Below are 14167 nucleotides of genomic sequence, written 5' to 3'. Positions count from 1 at the left end.
GGATGACTTTAAAGTCCTTATTCTCCTGCCTCCACTTCTGCACTGCTAGTACCTCAGACATGGCAATAAGACCACTTTATGCAGTGCTGGACGTTCTACACAGGCACTCCACCAACCGAGGTACATTTTCCCCGTCTCTCTTTTTTCAGTTTTGGTTTCACTGTGTAGCCCAGCTGGCCTCGAACTCATGATGATTCTCTGGCTTTAGCCTCCTAAGTGCTGGGATTAGAGGAGTACACTACCATGTTTGCCTTCTGAAGAAACATTAAGGTTTTGGGGGCATGGGGAGATGTTTCAGCAGTTAAGAATGTGTAGTGTTCTTGTAGAGAACATCCAGCAGTCATATTGAGTGGTTCACAATGACCTGTAACTCCAGATCCAGGGGTCTGGCTCCCCTTTGTGAACTCTTGAAGCATCTGCACTTACACACACAAACTTAAAAATAAAATAAATATTTAACATGGTTTGGGCATCCTCAGAATGTGGCCACTGGACTGTGACAGGGTTCATACTGACTGTCAATTTGATGGGGTCTAGAATCACCTAGGAGACAAGCCCCAGGTTTGCCTGTGAGGAAGCTTCTAGACTGAGATCACTGATGCCTCAACCGCCTATCCCCATGTTTGCCCCGGCACGGTAGACTAAATCCTCAAACTTCAAACCTAAAAACATCCCACCTCCCTTAAGTTGCTTTTGTCAGGGATTTTTGTCGCAGGGTTGAGAAAAAAAGCTAATCTGTTCTCCACTGGGAAGAAAAGTCCTGATCCAGAAGCAAAGCCTGGTCTGTTTACTTCCCTCATGTGTATGCATATATAAGTGACAGTCCCGTGCGTTTCCCTTTCCCAGTGACTCTTCCTGGTGACTTCTTCCTTGATGAATACAGTGTCTCGCCCCAGGGCCGGTCCAACAAGAGTTGTTATGGTACCTCCCCTATGGTGCACACGGCCCACTTTGCTGTGATCTGGAGTCAGTCTTATGAGCACTGTACTTGGATGCCATGTTCCCCCCGTTTAGTTTACAGTCAACTCAACCTCTATTTAAGTCCAAGATCTGACCTGTGAATGACAAAAACAAATATCTGAAACTGAATTATCAACAGGAAATGGATTTGGGGTCACCCTCAGGCGTTACTCTTCAGGCAGACACCAGATACCTTGTCTTGGTCTCATTAGTCTAGGGACCAGCAAGTAGCCTATGCTGGCTAGCTAGCCAGTCCCAGGGACCTGCCTGTCTCTGTCCCCCTAGAGCTGAGATTACAAGCGCATACTCTCATATCCAGTTTTAGCCCCCTCCGCTGGTTTCTGGGGGATAAGAACTCAGATTCAAGGCAAGCTCTTGACTGTCTCTCTATTCTTCCTCAGTTTCCCTTTCTGTAACAGGAACTCAGTGATTTAGTAGAATCCATCTCTGGGGGATGACCTTAGATGGTTACCATGGGACAAAATACGATTACAAATCGTAGCTTCACCATGAGTCCTGCAGTTGGAATGCAGCTCACACATGGGAGCTATTCCGTTCTTACTGTCTGAGCTGAGGTGGGGGTGGGGGATAGGTATAGACATTAAGTAATTTGCCAAGGACACACAGCTGAAAAATGGCAACACCCATGTGCCTGACAGCTGCCTCCGTCTCCTGCAGAAGGACACGGAGACGAATCCTGCCACGTGTGCTATGGGGGCTGCAGACCACTTCGCTCATCGCTGTTCCCTACTCATCCATAAAGCCCGACCTGAGAAAGACGGGTGCAGGTAAGTAAGAAAGGACGTGAGAGGGGCAGTGGAGATGTCTCCGTGGGACGAAGACCTGGATTTGGACCCTAAGCATCCGTGTCAAAGCTGGACAGTGGGTCCTCTGAACTCGGCGATTAGCAAGCCTAGCCAGTTCTTGAACTCCAGGTTCAGTGAGAGTCCCTGCCTCAAAGACGTAAAGTAGTGAGTGATCAAGGAGACTGCCTCTGGTGGGCTTCACACGCATATGTTTGCACGCGCACTTCCACATATGCATATACACATACGGAGTAAACAACTAAATCAGAATTGACGAAGGGGCTGGCTGAGAACTTCCTTTCCTGGTCATTCCTGTCTTCAGGTGATGTGGAAGACGGTCAGAGCATGAGGGTCCGCAGAAAAGGAAAGAGTCATGCATGACATGGAAGGAGGTGGAGTAAACAGATATGTGGATGAATGGAGGCATGTTCACCTGGGCCAGACACTGCAGAGTTATTGGTAGACCACACCCATGGTGACCCTGGCTGTGATAACTTCTGACGCCAGAGGTGCTTTTATCCTCTGACCCTCAGAAGGTTTTCATTGCTTGCTGTATGAGGACACTTCTTGTGAGTGTGTGTATGTGTGTCTGTCTGTCTGTCTGTAGGTGTGTGTGTGCACATGCATGTCATAGCACACGTGTCAGAACACATGTCACTGCCACATACACCAGGCTAGCTGTTGCCAGTTTCCAGGAATATTGCTGTGTCTGTCTCCCAGCTCCCCCAAGCACTGGGCTTACAGAAGGGCACTGTTGTGTCGGCCTTTTCAGGGGGCCTGGAAATTCAAACTTAGATCTTTATGCTTGTGCAGGGAGCACTTCCTCACTCAGCCGTGTCTTCACCCCATGTGGGGACACTTGCAATGTCAAAAATTATCACCAACTATAAAACTTTCCAGTCCAAGCGACAACCATGTCTGTTGTGGAAACAAATGTGAGGTCCCACGACAGTGTTGCCCACAAGCCTCTGACTACTTAGGTGCCATGTTCATTCTAAAACTGCCCGTGCTGAAAGACGGAAGTCCTCATTGTGAACCTGTCTGTCTAACTAGACTGGAGGAAGTTACCACCTCCTGCTGCTGACGTCCTAAACAGCAAGCCACGCGTAGACACTTCAGGGGCGGCAGTGCAAAGACAAGAAATCCTCCGACCACAAAAGTCAACTCCAAGGTGTCTCCCCTACTTCTCGCCCTGCCCCATGCTGCTGCTGCTGATCTATAGGGCCCGCCTACTTGTGAGATTGACAATCCCAGGCTCCAATAGTCATCTCCTCTGCCTCATTCCTTCAAGACTCAGTTCATATTGTCATTACTTTTGTGGGTGCTTGGAAATATCTAATATTTAAGAGTCATGTTTGTGTGCACGCCTGCACATATGTGTGTGTGTGTGTGTGTGTGTGTGTGTAGGTCAGGGTTTGATGACAGCTATCTCCCTCACCAAATCTAGAACTCACTAATTCTGCTCGACTGGCTGAGCAGCAAGCCCCAGGGATCCTCTCATCTCTACGTTCCTAGTGCTGGGCCACATGGAGGGACCCAGTCTTTTTACACGGGTGCTCAGACTCAAACTCATGTCCTGATGCCTGCATGGGAAACACTTTATTGTCTGAGCCATCTTCCCAGGCCAAAAAGTGGTATTTGAAACATTTGGTGCGGATATCGCCGCCTCCAGGAAGCCGCCAGTGATATGGGACAACTTGATATTTTGGGACAACTCACATATCACCTGTTTCCTTCTGATCTTGGCGACATGCACGGTGTATCTATCAAGGCAGCACACAGCAGCGGCTTGGAACCATCTTTGAGCTGCTTCTTAACCACGGGGTTACATTTTACGCAGCTGGTTTGATAGTGGCAAACCCCCAGAGGGTTTCAGTTTTACAACAGTCGACTGGTATGAGACACAAGGAAACTGTAAGGAGTGACGTGGGGCGTGCCGAGAAAATGACAGCAGTCTTTTGTAAGTGGCCATGTTAGCATGAGTGACTGCCCGCCATCTTCTTGTTGTCAACGTGACAGGAGTTAATCACCTTGGAACAGCACCTCTGGTGTCATTATGAAGGTTTCCAGAAAGGAGACTCATCTTGGATGCAGAAGGAGCGGTTCTGTGGGCCGGGGTCCTGGACCGAGTAAGAAGAAAGCAAGCTGAGCACCAGCATCCATCCCTCTGCTTCCTGACTGTGGTCACAATGTGACCAGCCGCCTCCACACTCCTGCTGTTGTGCCTTCCCAACCATGGTGCTATGTACCCTCAAACTGTGGGCCAAAACAAACTCTCCCTTCTTACTACCTTTGCTTAGGTGTTTCGTTACAGCAAGGAAAAGTAACTTCCTGCTTTCCTACCATAGTTACCACAGGGGACTAAAAGGCAGGTGACCTTCGGCAAGTCCTGGTTTGGCCAGTGATGGACAATCTTCCAGTGCCCTCCAGGAAGGCAGTGTCTCTCTCTCTCTCTAAGACAAGAATCCAGCTACACCAAACCTCAGGCTTCTGCGTATCACTGGCAGCCTACTCTGGGGACCCCTTTGTCCCTGTGGGACAGCACCGTGTATCTCTTTTCTTTCTCATAGTAGTGCCCTGACTCCTCTCCCAGAATGTCACTCTCTCTTACAAGACCCCACGTGAAGTTGTAAGCTCTGGGCTGGAAGACCTCATCTGTGGGACACTTGCCAACATTCATGAGGCCCTGAGTTTGACCTGTGCTGCCACACACATGGACTATGTTGCTACATGTCTGTAACCCTAGAACTTGGAAGGTGGGCAGGTCAGGATTTAAAGGACATCCTTAGCTACATAGCAAGTTCAAGGCCAGCCTGGGCTAAAGAAAGACAGCAGCGGGAGGTGGGGGAACAGTCAGTCAGCTCTGTATCTAAGAGAACAATCGGTCTGGGGATGTGTCAGGCTTCCCTCTGACAGCGTGTGTTCTTTGGGAAACACTGGACCACATCTAAGTCATTCACATCACATGTGTGACCTGCCTACTCATTGGATATCTGATCCTTAATTCCCCCCTATGACATGGAGCTGAGCTCCTGGAGTCAATAAACAGTAGTTACAGTATCCTCTGTGGCAGGCCTTGCACTCTATAGGATTTCTTTAAACAAAAACAACTACCATTTGAAGTGTGTACGGGGTACCAAGGGCAGTAGCAGCAAGTGGAGCCCCCAAACATCTGTTTCTCTAGCAGCAATGTGAGAAAACCATGTGCATCCAGAATTCCTCACAACACTGGGCCTCATTTTCCTCTCTATAGGCCCCAGGAGCCAGCATCCATAGTTTAAATAATGTACACCCTAGGCTAAGTGATATATGCCCTGGGTCTCAAGCCCAGATCCAAGGCCAAGATCCCGGCAAGCATTCAAGATCAACAAGCCTCGGGTTTCCTGCTTGAGGTCACGCTTGAACAGCAAGTTCCCTCTTCCCAGAAAGGGGGAGAAGCCACAGAACCCAGCAACCCAACCCTGGGACCTCTCCAACACCCTGCCCCGCTCCTTCCCTATACCTTCGTTTCCCCCTCTATGACCTCTGCCCATCCACGTGGATAAGAAACAAGTTACGCTCTGCCTGAAGGAACCTGGATTTACACTTTGCAGAGCCAGTGTCCAGTCCTAGTGATACCCAGCCCAAGCTGTTAGCTCCCACGGGATCAGTGATGACAACTGCCTTGTACCTCTGGCTGCTTGCTGGGGGGGGGTCCCCAGAGCCCCAGGAGAACGAAAGGCTGGCATGAATGAGGCAAACCGTCTGTGGCCAGGCTGTTAGGCCCTGACATTGCCCCCGGCCCTCGGAAGAAAGCTGCAGGCTGCCCGGCACAACCCTCTTACAGCTATTGACCCATGCGGATCCCTGCGTCAGCTACAATCCCTGTCCCGCTTGCACACGCATCTCCCCAGGGAGGCTTCTCCCTGTCCACCCCTCCCCAGCTCCAGCCTTTTAGCACCCACAAGCCACAGGACTCTGTGGGACTTTGGAGTCAGGGCCATGTGGCTTATATCCTCGAAACCACACTTCTCTTACCACCCCACCTCCCACCTCAGAATCCTGAGCCGAGTTTGCCAAACTCTGTGAGTCTCAGTATGGGACTTGTCGACCAAAGCTCACACCAAGCCAGTCCTGGAATCCTTGTCCTTTCAGAGCCATGAGTGGGAAGAAATCTTGTGAAATCCCTGGCTTGCCCAGTGGTCTCACCTCACCTCGCCTCCTGTTCTGGTTTGAATGTGAATTTAATTATTATATATAACTTTCATATAACATGTAATTATACGTTATATATAACTCAGTATATATTGTATAGGATATAATTCTGTATATAGAGAGAATTATGTATGTATATGTATATATGCATATCCCCTACAATCTTGAGTGTTAGCACTCTTAGTGTCCAGATGGTGGCAATGAATGGGAAGGTTCTTGAACATTGCTGGAGAAAGAGGGGTGAGCCTTGAGCTCTGATAGCCATACCCTACTTCCTTTTCATTCTGGTTCCTGACTGTGGAATGAGACCAGCCTGCCTCTGGCCGCCATGCCCTCCCCCTATGGTGGATTGTACCTCCTCTGTGAGCCAGAACAAACCTTCCCTTAAGCTGCTTCCTGTCATGGATTTTGACACAGGGATGGCGAAAATAACTAATATTTAAAAAATATGTACTATAGAGCTGGAGAGGTGGCTCAGTGGTTAAGAGCACTGACTGCACTTCTAGAGGTCCTGAGTTCAAATCCCAGCAACCACATGGTGGGTCACAACCATCTGTGATGAGATCTGATGCCCTCTTCTAGTGTGTCTGAAGACAGCTACAGTGTACTTACATGTAATAAAGAAATAAATCCCTTTTAAAAGAATATGCAATATGATAATATAATATATCGTGTGAATAACGACCGGTGTCCAGAGGTTGTGCCACCCTGTGTCACCGTGAGTCGTGGAGCACTGTGCTCTGTCCAATGGGATGCTCGCTTTCTCTCTGACAAATGGCCACCTATTTTATCTTGCAAACATCAGGCTTCACTGTTAGGAAAATGTGTTACTTTTCTCCATCATGTGACCAAGTACCTGACAAGAACTTAAGGGAAGAAGGGCTGCTTTTGGCTCGTGCTTTGAGGGCGCAGACTCTCGTGGAAGTGGGACTGGCTCTTATCTGCTCACATCTCAGTGAGTCAGGAAGCGGGGGGCGGGGGGAGCTGGGACTAGGGCCTGATTCTAACCCAGAAGGCTGTTCTTTCTTCCAAGAAACCCCACTTCATATAGCTCCCACATGGCCTCCTGACAGGGCACTGCCCAGTGAGGACCAAGTGTGCAAACACAGGAGTCTTTGGGAAGCACATTATACCTGAGTCATACCTAGGTATACTTCCTAGATGAAATCCCCCAGGCCAAGCGGGGTGTCTTCTGGGGTCCCCTTAAACCTTTTTTCTGTCCTATCATGCCTGTCCTCTGCTTGTGTGATCCCACCTACTACACGTCCCCCTCAGTCCCCAGGGGCTCAGCAAAGTCTCAGTAGATTATAGAACTAATCAGCAGCAGCAACAACAAAAACCCAAGTGTTTACAGGATGGGTAGATAGAAGGGGACAGCCAAGAGGGCAGGCAGACTAATAGAGGAATTCCTGTGAGTCGTGAGAGAATCCCTGGATTTCCTCTTATCTTTCACAGTCAATAAAACTTTAAATAATAAGATGAAATTGAATGTAAGGCCCCTGAGAGGAAGAGACACCTCCCCCATCCACCCCTGCCTTAGTCATATACTTAGCATTTACTGCCAGAGCCCATATGGGCCCAAAGGAGGCAGAAAGCCCAGTAACGAAAGACCATGGCTTTGTCTGCAAGAAGCCAACACCGCTGCCCAAGTACGCCAGCCTGGTGTATAAGAAATGCTGAGATCCAGGAGATTCCCTCTGACCAGTGAGGAAGCCCCCAAGATGCTCTGGGCTGGGCACTCAGGCCCTTTAGGGTTTGAAATCTTCTTCAACTCAATGCTCTAACTCCATGGATGAGCACGACCTAATCTATGCGCTGTCCCTGGAGCCCTAGCCTCTAACCTTGACCAGTTGGACTTTTGTGTATGAGTGTGTGTGTGTGCAGGTGCTTCAAATGTACAGTTGTGTGTGAGTGTGCATGTGTGTGTGTGCCTCAGGTTTGGTTACTCAGTTGCTACCTATATTTTCCTTGAAAGATGGTCTTTGTGGTGGTTTGAAAATTCTTGGCCCATGGGAAGTAGCATGATTCGGTGGCCTTGTTGGAGTAGGTGTGACCTTGGAGGAAGTTCATCACTGTGGGGGAAGTTCGTCACTCTGAGGTGCTATGCTCAAACTCTGCCCGGTCTGGAAGAGAGACCCTCCTTCTGGCTGGCTGCAGAAGAGAGTCTTCTGGTGACCTTAGGATCAAGATGTAGAACTTTCAGCTCCTTTTCAAGAACCATGTCTGCCTTCATGCCACAATGATAATGGACTGAACCTCTGAAACTATGAGCCAGCCCCAATTAAATGTTGTCCTTTGTAAGAGTTGCCTTGGTCATGGTGTCTCTTCATAGCAATGAAACCCAAACTAAGACAGTCTCTCACTAGCCAGTAGCTCACTGAGTAGGGCTAAGCTGGCTGGACATCGAGATCCGGGGATCCACCTGTCTACAGTACATGTCACCACACTTCGCTATTTTACATGGGTTCTGGGGGTAGAATTAAGTTCTTAGTGTTTGTAAGGTAAGCATTTGATTGATGGAGGAATACCTCAGCCCTGAACTGTTCCAGCCTGTTTGAAGCCCCATCCTAGGACTATCCACACTTTACCCATACAAGGGGGGTGGGGGGGCTCAAGAAATGATGACAAGAAGCCTGTGTAACTCTGAGAGCCTGAAGAAAAGACACTGGCAAAGGCACAGGAGTTCTGAGGTGCCGCTCCGAGGGGGATGGGAAGATAGCTTGAGTCCGTTAAAGTTCAGCCCTACAAACGTGAGAACCTGGGTTTGATCCCCAGAACCCCCACAGAAAGCCAGGTGGGGGAACAGCCAGGTCCCTGGAGTTCACCACCAACTACTCTAATCTAACAACTGGGTTTGTTCTCTGGCCTCTGCATGTATACACACACACACACACACACACACACACACACACACACGGGCGCATGCTCTATTTTTAAAGGTGCTTGTTGCTCACTAGCTGCACGGTGACTGTGGTACCAGTCCAGAGATGCTGCTAAAGGTCCAGGGCATTGCAGAGAAGACGGAGTACTTTCCCCTAACCTTTCTCCTGTATTCCTGGGTCAGCCTGGCTCTCTCATTCCTTGATTCCACCAATGGGAGCCAGGCACTACATGTACCTACCATCTGGAGACAGCATGGCAGAGCCCAGGACTGAAACTCTGCTTGAGCCTGCTGGAACTCTGGGGAGCACGGGCCTGCACCACCCTGACGCCCAGTGGCGCCCATTGGTTTCTGATTACAGTGCTTTCACCTGGTCCTGTCACCAGGGGTGCAGGGGTACTCTGATGCCACCCAGAAGGACTTAGATTAGCAGGATCTGTTGGCTGCCTAGAGTCCCGATGGCTGGGTAGGAGTATCATAGAAGACTCGGTGAGCACTTACTCTGGGCCTTGGCATGGCGGGGAAGGAAAGAGGAGAGGAAACAGAGGAGGGCTTGTTTGCTGAGTGGTATCTCCTGGTTGAGGCAGTCTATCTCCCACCACACAGGCAGTTGTGGAACTGAGATGACCCTGCAGAGCTATCTCAAGCAGGAGCCAGAGGACACATCTTTATACCTCCCAGCAGCATTGCTCCAGGTCTAACCATGCAGAAGACAGTGCTCATCCTCGGTCAGGAAAGAGGCCAAGGCTTGGCTAAGGGGATCTTAGGCATGACAATGCTTAGTCAGCAGCTGGGACTCACTCACTCACTCATGGACCAGGGTCACTCTCGTCAGCATTGCTCCAAAACCTTAACTCCAAGCAGCAGCATGTCTACTGGCGACTAGTCTTGGAATCTAGTCTCGGCGTTCCATGTCTATGACGATCTCTGCGGAGCCAAGGACCCAGCTCTTCAATCCTGTGACACCACCAGCTTCCTGGGGACGGAGATGCATAAGCTAAGGAATGGGTGCTGGTCCCGCCCAGTGGGGAGCACTACTCAAGGCTGAGAGGGCCTAGGGGTGGCTGCAGGCGTAGGCTAGGTGCTGAAGGAAGGTTTGAGTGGGGGAACATGTGGCCAGCCATTGGACAGGAGTCAGATCACACAAGACTACAGGATCAAGCGAGGGGAGAGTGGCCCTATTCACCCTCAGGAAAGGGACAGCATCTTGTTATGTGTTATGTCTCCTGTTACTGTGATGTGCACACCGGCAGACCAAGCTACTCTGAGCAATTATTCAGACGAGTTCAATTAACCTGACACAGCCCCACTGGCCGGAAAGAACAGCTCGGGTTCATAAATGAATTAGCTGAGGCCCCTGAAGGTTCAGTCAGCTGTCCACTGTCACCCTCTAGTAAAGGAACCAGGCTGGCTGGCTTCAGAGCCCAGCTCAGGAGCACCCGAACCTTCCAGAACCCTAGCCTGCTCCTCCCAGTGCCAACGCTGTGAAGATGCTGACAACCTCAAGGCCCCAATGTCTTAAGGCAGTTTGGCTTCCAGAGACAATGCAGCTGGCACCAAGCCCTGTGGTATCGGCAATAGGCCAGGGACATAGTTTGGCCCCAGAACATCCCTGAGCAGTTGGCAGCACCTTCAAACTGCAATTGGAGCAGCTAGGGGAGACAGGTGAGGTCCAGGAGCAAGACTGTGTGTTATCCTCACCAGTCTCATTGGAGCGCCCCCCTTCTCCCATGTAGCCGCTGCAGCTTCAGCTATGAGCTCCGTCCTTACCCCACATACTCTGGTGGCTGCTGCTCCACCTCTCTCCTCTCAAGCCTCAGGGGTGCAGGTATCTCCCAGCACAGTTAAGACCACTCTGCCCTGCCATCGTGAGATTTCTTGCCTCTGAGTAGGTTCTCTAGGGTCTACTTCTGACTGAAAGGCCTTGCAGGGGACATGATGCTTCCAAAGGGTCTGTCATGTGTGAGGCTTATGGTTTAGCTCACAGACACTTTGGCAAACGTTGGTATAGAAAAGGCATGGGTCCTTCTCATGTGCGTGAAGCCTAGCAAGAATGTTCTGGTTGGGAGGTATGGCTCAGTCAACTTGCCTTGCAAGCATATGGACCTCAGCTCAGTCCTGAGAGCCCATAGTAAAAGAAGTAAGATTTGCGTGGTGGTGCACACTTAACCCTCATACTGGGGAGGCAGAGACAGTTTGCTGGTCAGCCAAGTGAGTTTCAAATCAGTAGACTCACAACCAAACCAAACAGAAATAGAAAAAGAGAAAGAGTAAATGACACTGGGGAATAGTAGCAAGAGTACCCTGTGCTCTCCTCAGACATGCACACACACACCTACACACATATGCACACACACATACACACACATGCACACACACATGCACACACATACACACATACACACACATACACACATACACACATGCACACACACATACACACATGCACACACATACACACACACACCTACACACATATGCACGCACACCTACACACATGCACACACACACATACACACACACACACACACACAGATTCTCACACAGAGAACATCTAGTTGAGCCAGCCCAATCCAGTGCTCAAGTGACTCATTCCTCATTTGCATGTGAGGGATCTGTGGTAGACAGCAGAGTAGACATCTTACCCACCAGGATACTCAGGGGCCAACAAGTGACAGATACAGGCCTGCCCAAGACTGCTTTGAACAAGCCACCTGTCATCTGCCTGGAGTTCCCAACACACCACGAGGCCCACACTGGACACAAAGCATCCTTCTCTAAGCTCATATCTCAGCCCAGGAGGGTTTACATCCAGTTCTGAGTAACCCAGGTCCAGGTGCACCAGTTATTGGGAATGAGAAGGGACCGGATTATGAGGCTTGTGACACAGAGATGAAGGGCCTGAGAGAAAGGCTGACTCACCAAGTGGTTACAAAGCTGACCTGACTCCTGACAGTTGCTTTCCCTGACTTGATTTTTCTGTTCCTTCCCGCCCTCCACTCCCTGTTCCCTGCTTGAGAACATTCTGTTCTCACCGAACCAGGCGACTCAATTCTCGACTTGTGGACCCAGGGTTCTTGGCTGACCAGGATTCTCAGCCCAGCATGAAGCCTGACTTTGTGTAGGATCCTGGACATGGGGCTGAAGGACACTCCTGATTCCCATCTGTGAGCCCCGGGCTCCCCACTCTATTCCAGCTAGGATAGGCCTCAGGCTTCCTCCCAGGCCTTTGTGAGGGGTGCTACCAGCTCCCAAGTCTCCTTCCCACTCTGCTGGCCACACCACAGCCTCGTTTACCCAACCTGCACCCCACCAGTTTGCTCATTCTGCCAAGAGCCCTAAGCCTCAAAACACCCCAAGTTAATTCCTTGTGCCCCAATAACTGCCCAATGTGGGTCATGGTGCTAAGGTCACATTTTAAAATGCCCTCAGTTGGGGGTGTGGCTCAATTGGTGCTTGCCTGACATACAGAAAATCCTAGGTTAGTCCCCAGCACTGCGTGCTAGTGCACAACTGTAGTCAGACTATAGAGGTCAGAAGTTCAAGGTCATCCTTACCTGTGTCTTTAATTCCTGGTAAACCTGGGCTACGTGAGACTCTGAAATAAACGAGACCCAAGGAGGTGCTTCAGTGGGTAAAGAACTCTCCTTGCCTCCTAGGACCTGAACTCCAATCTCCGGCACCCGTGTAACCCCAGTGCTAAGGGGGAGAGGGATGTGGATATGGGTAGACCCCTAAGCTCACTGGCCAGACACCTTTGTTCAAATAGCTTCAGGTTCAGTGAGAGACCTTGTCTCAAAATATAAGGTGAAAAGCAATTGAGAAACATGATGCTGACCTCTGGCTTTCACACGTGTATGCACAGATGCCTGTACCTACACATACACACAGACGTGGGTTTGTATGAATATGAGAACATGGGGCTGGAGATATGACTCAACAGGTAAAAGTGGTTTTTACTCTTCAAGGTTCAATTCAAGTTTCAATTTCCAGAACCCATGTTAGGTGTCTCACAACTGCCTGTGCCTCCCATCCCAGAGGACCAATGTCCTTTTCCAGTTTTGTGGCCAAACACACACACACACACAGAGAGAGAGAGAGAGAGAGAGAGAGAGAGAGAGAGAGAGAGAGAGAGACAGAGACAGAGACAGAGACAGAGACAGAGACAGACAGAGAGACAGAGAGAGAGGCAGAGAGAGACAGAGAGATAGAGAAGGAGAGAGAGAAGGAGGAGGAGGGGGAGAGAGAGACAGACATACAGAGACAGACAGAGAGACAGAGACAAAGAGAAGGAGGAGAAGAGGGAGAGACAGACAGAAAGACAGAGAGAGAGAGAAAGGGTGAGAAGGAGGAGAGACAGAGACATAGAGAGACAGAGAGAGGGGGAGAGAAGAAGGAGGAGGATAGGAAGAGACAGAGAGAGAGAGAATGAGAAGGAGGAGGCAGAGGAGACACACACACACACACACACAGAGAGAGAAATCACAAGCAAAGACACACACACACACACACACACACACACACACTCATCTCAAACATGATGTCCAGAAAACACCCAATCATTCAAAGCTAGTCTGTGGGGGGGGGTTCCAGGCATCCCCCCCCCAACATTCCCAACAAGGCAGGAAAAGGAGGGAAATGACATTGAGTCACAGGCCCAAGAAGCCCCTTAGAGTTTAGCACCCAAGGGCCACTTTCTTGACAATACACCTTTTCTTTTACCTGACTGGAGGCAACCAGCTCCTTTGAGTTGGGGCCAGGCTCTGGGAGAGCCCAGTGTCCCTCTGGGGCTCTAAGAGGAAACATTCAGGGGAAAGCTGGGCAGCCAGGGCAGGGACGGAGGTGAGGGAATCAATGCCAGCCATCGGGTGTCAGTGCCAGACAGTCACAGCAGGCGTAACACAGGTAAGTGAAGAGTACACACGTGTGAGACACAGAAGCCCCGTCTGGTCATTCTGTGTGTATGTTGGGAGTGGGGGTGTGCATGAACACAAATGAATGTGGTGCACTCAAATGGGCACATGTATGGAGGCCAGAGGAAGACTTCGGGTGTCCTACTCCATTGCTCTCCGGCTTGTTCCTTTGAGACGGTGTCTCTTCCCAAACCTAAAGCCAGGCTGGAAGCCAGAAAACCCCAGCAACTCACTTGTCTCTGCCCTCCCCCTCCTCTTGCACTAGAGTTACAGGCATGAGCTCACAGTCGCACGTAGGCTTTTACACGCTTGCTTTAGGGATTTAAACTCAGGTCCTCATGCTTCTACAGTAAGCACTCTTACCGAGCCATCTCCCCGGCTTGCTCTCTCTTGTCTTTACTGAGCATCCTTTC

The sequence above is a fragment of the Micromys minutus genome (assembly GCF_963924665.1).
Source record: "Micromys minutus genome assembly, chromosome: 6".
In the NCBI taxonomy this organism is placed as follows: domain Eukaryota; kingdom Metazoa; phylum Chordata; class Mammalia; order Rodentia; family Muridae; genus Micromys; species Micromys minutus.
This window is presented reverse-complemented; position numbering follows the sequence as displayed.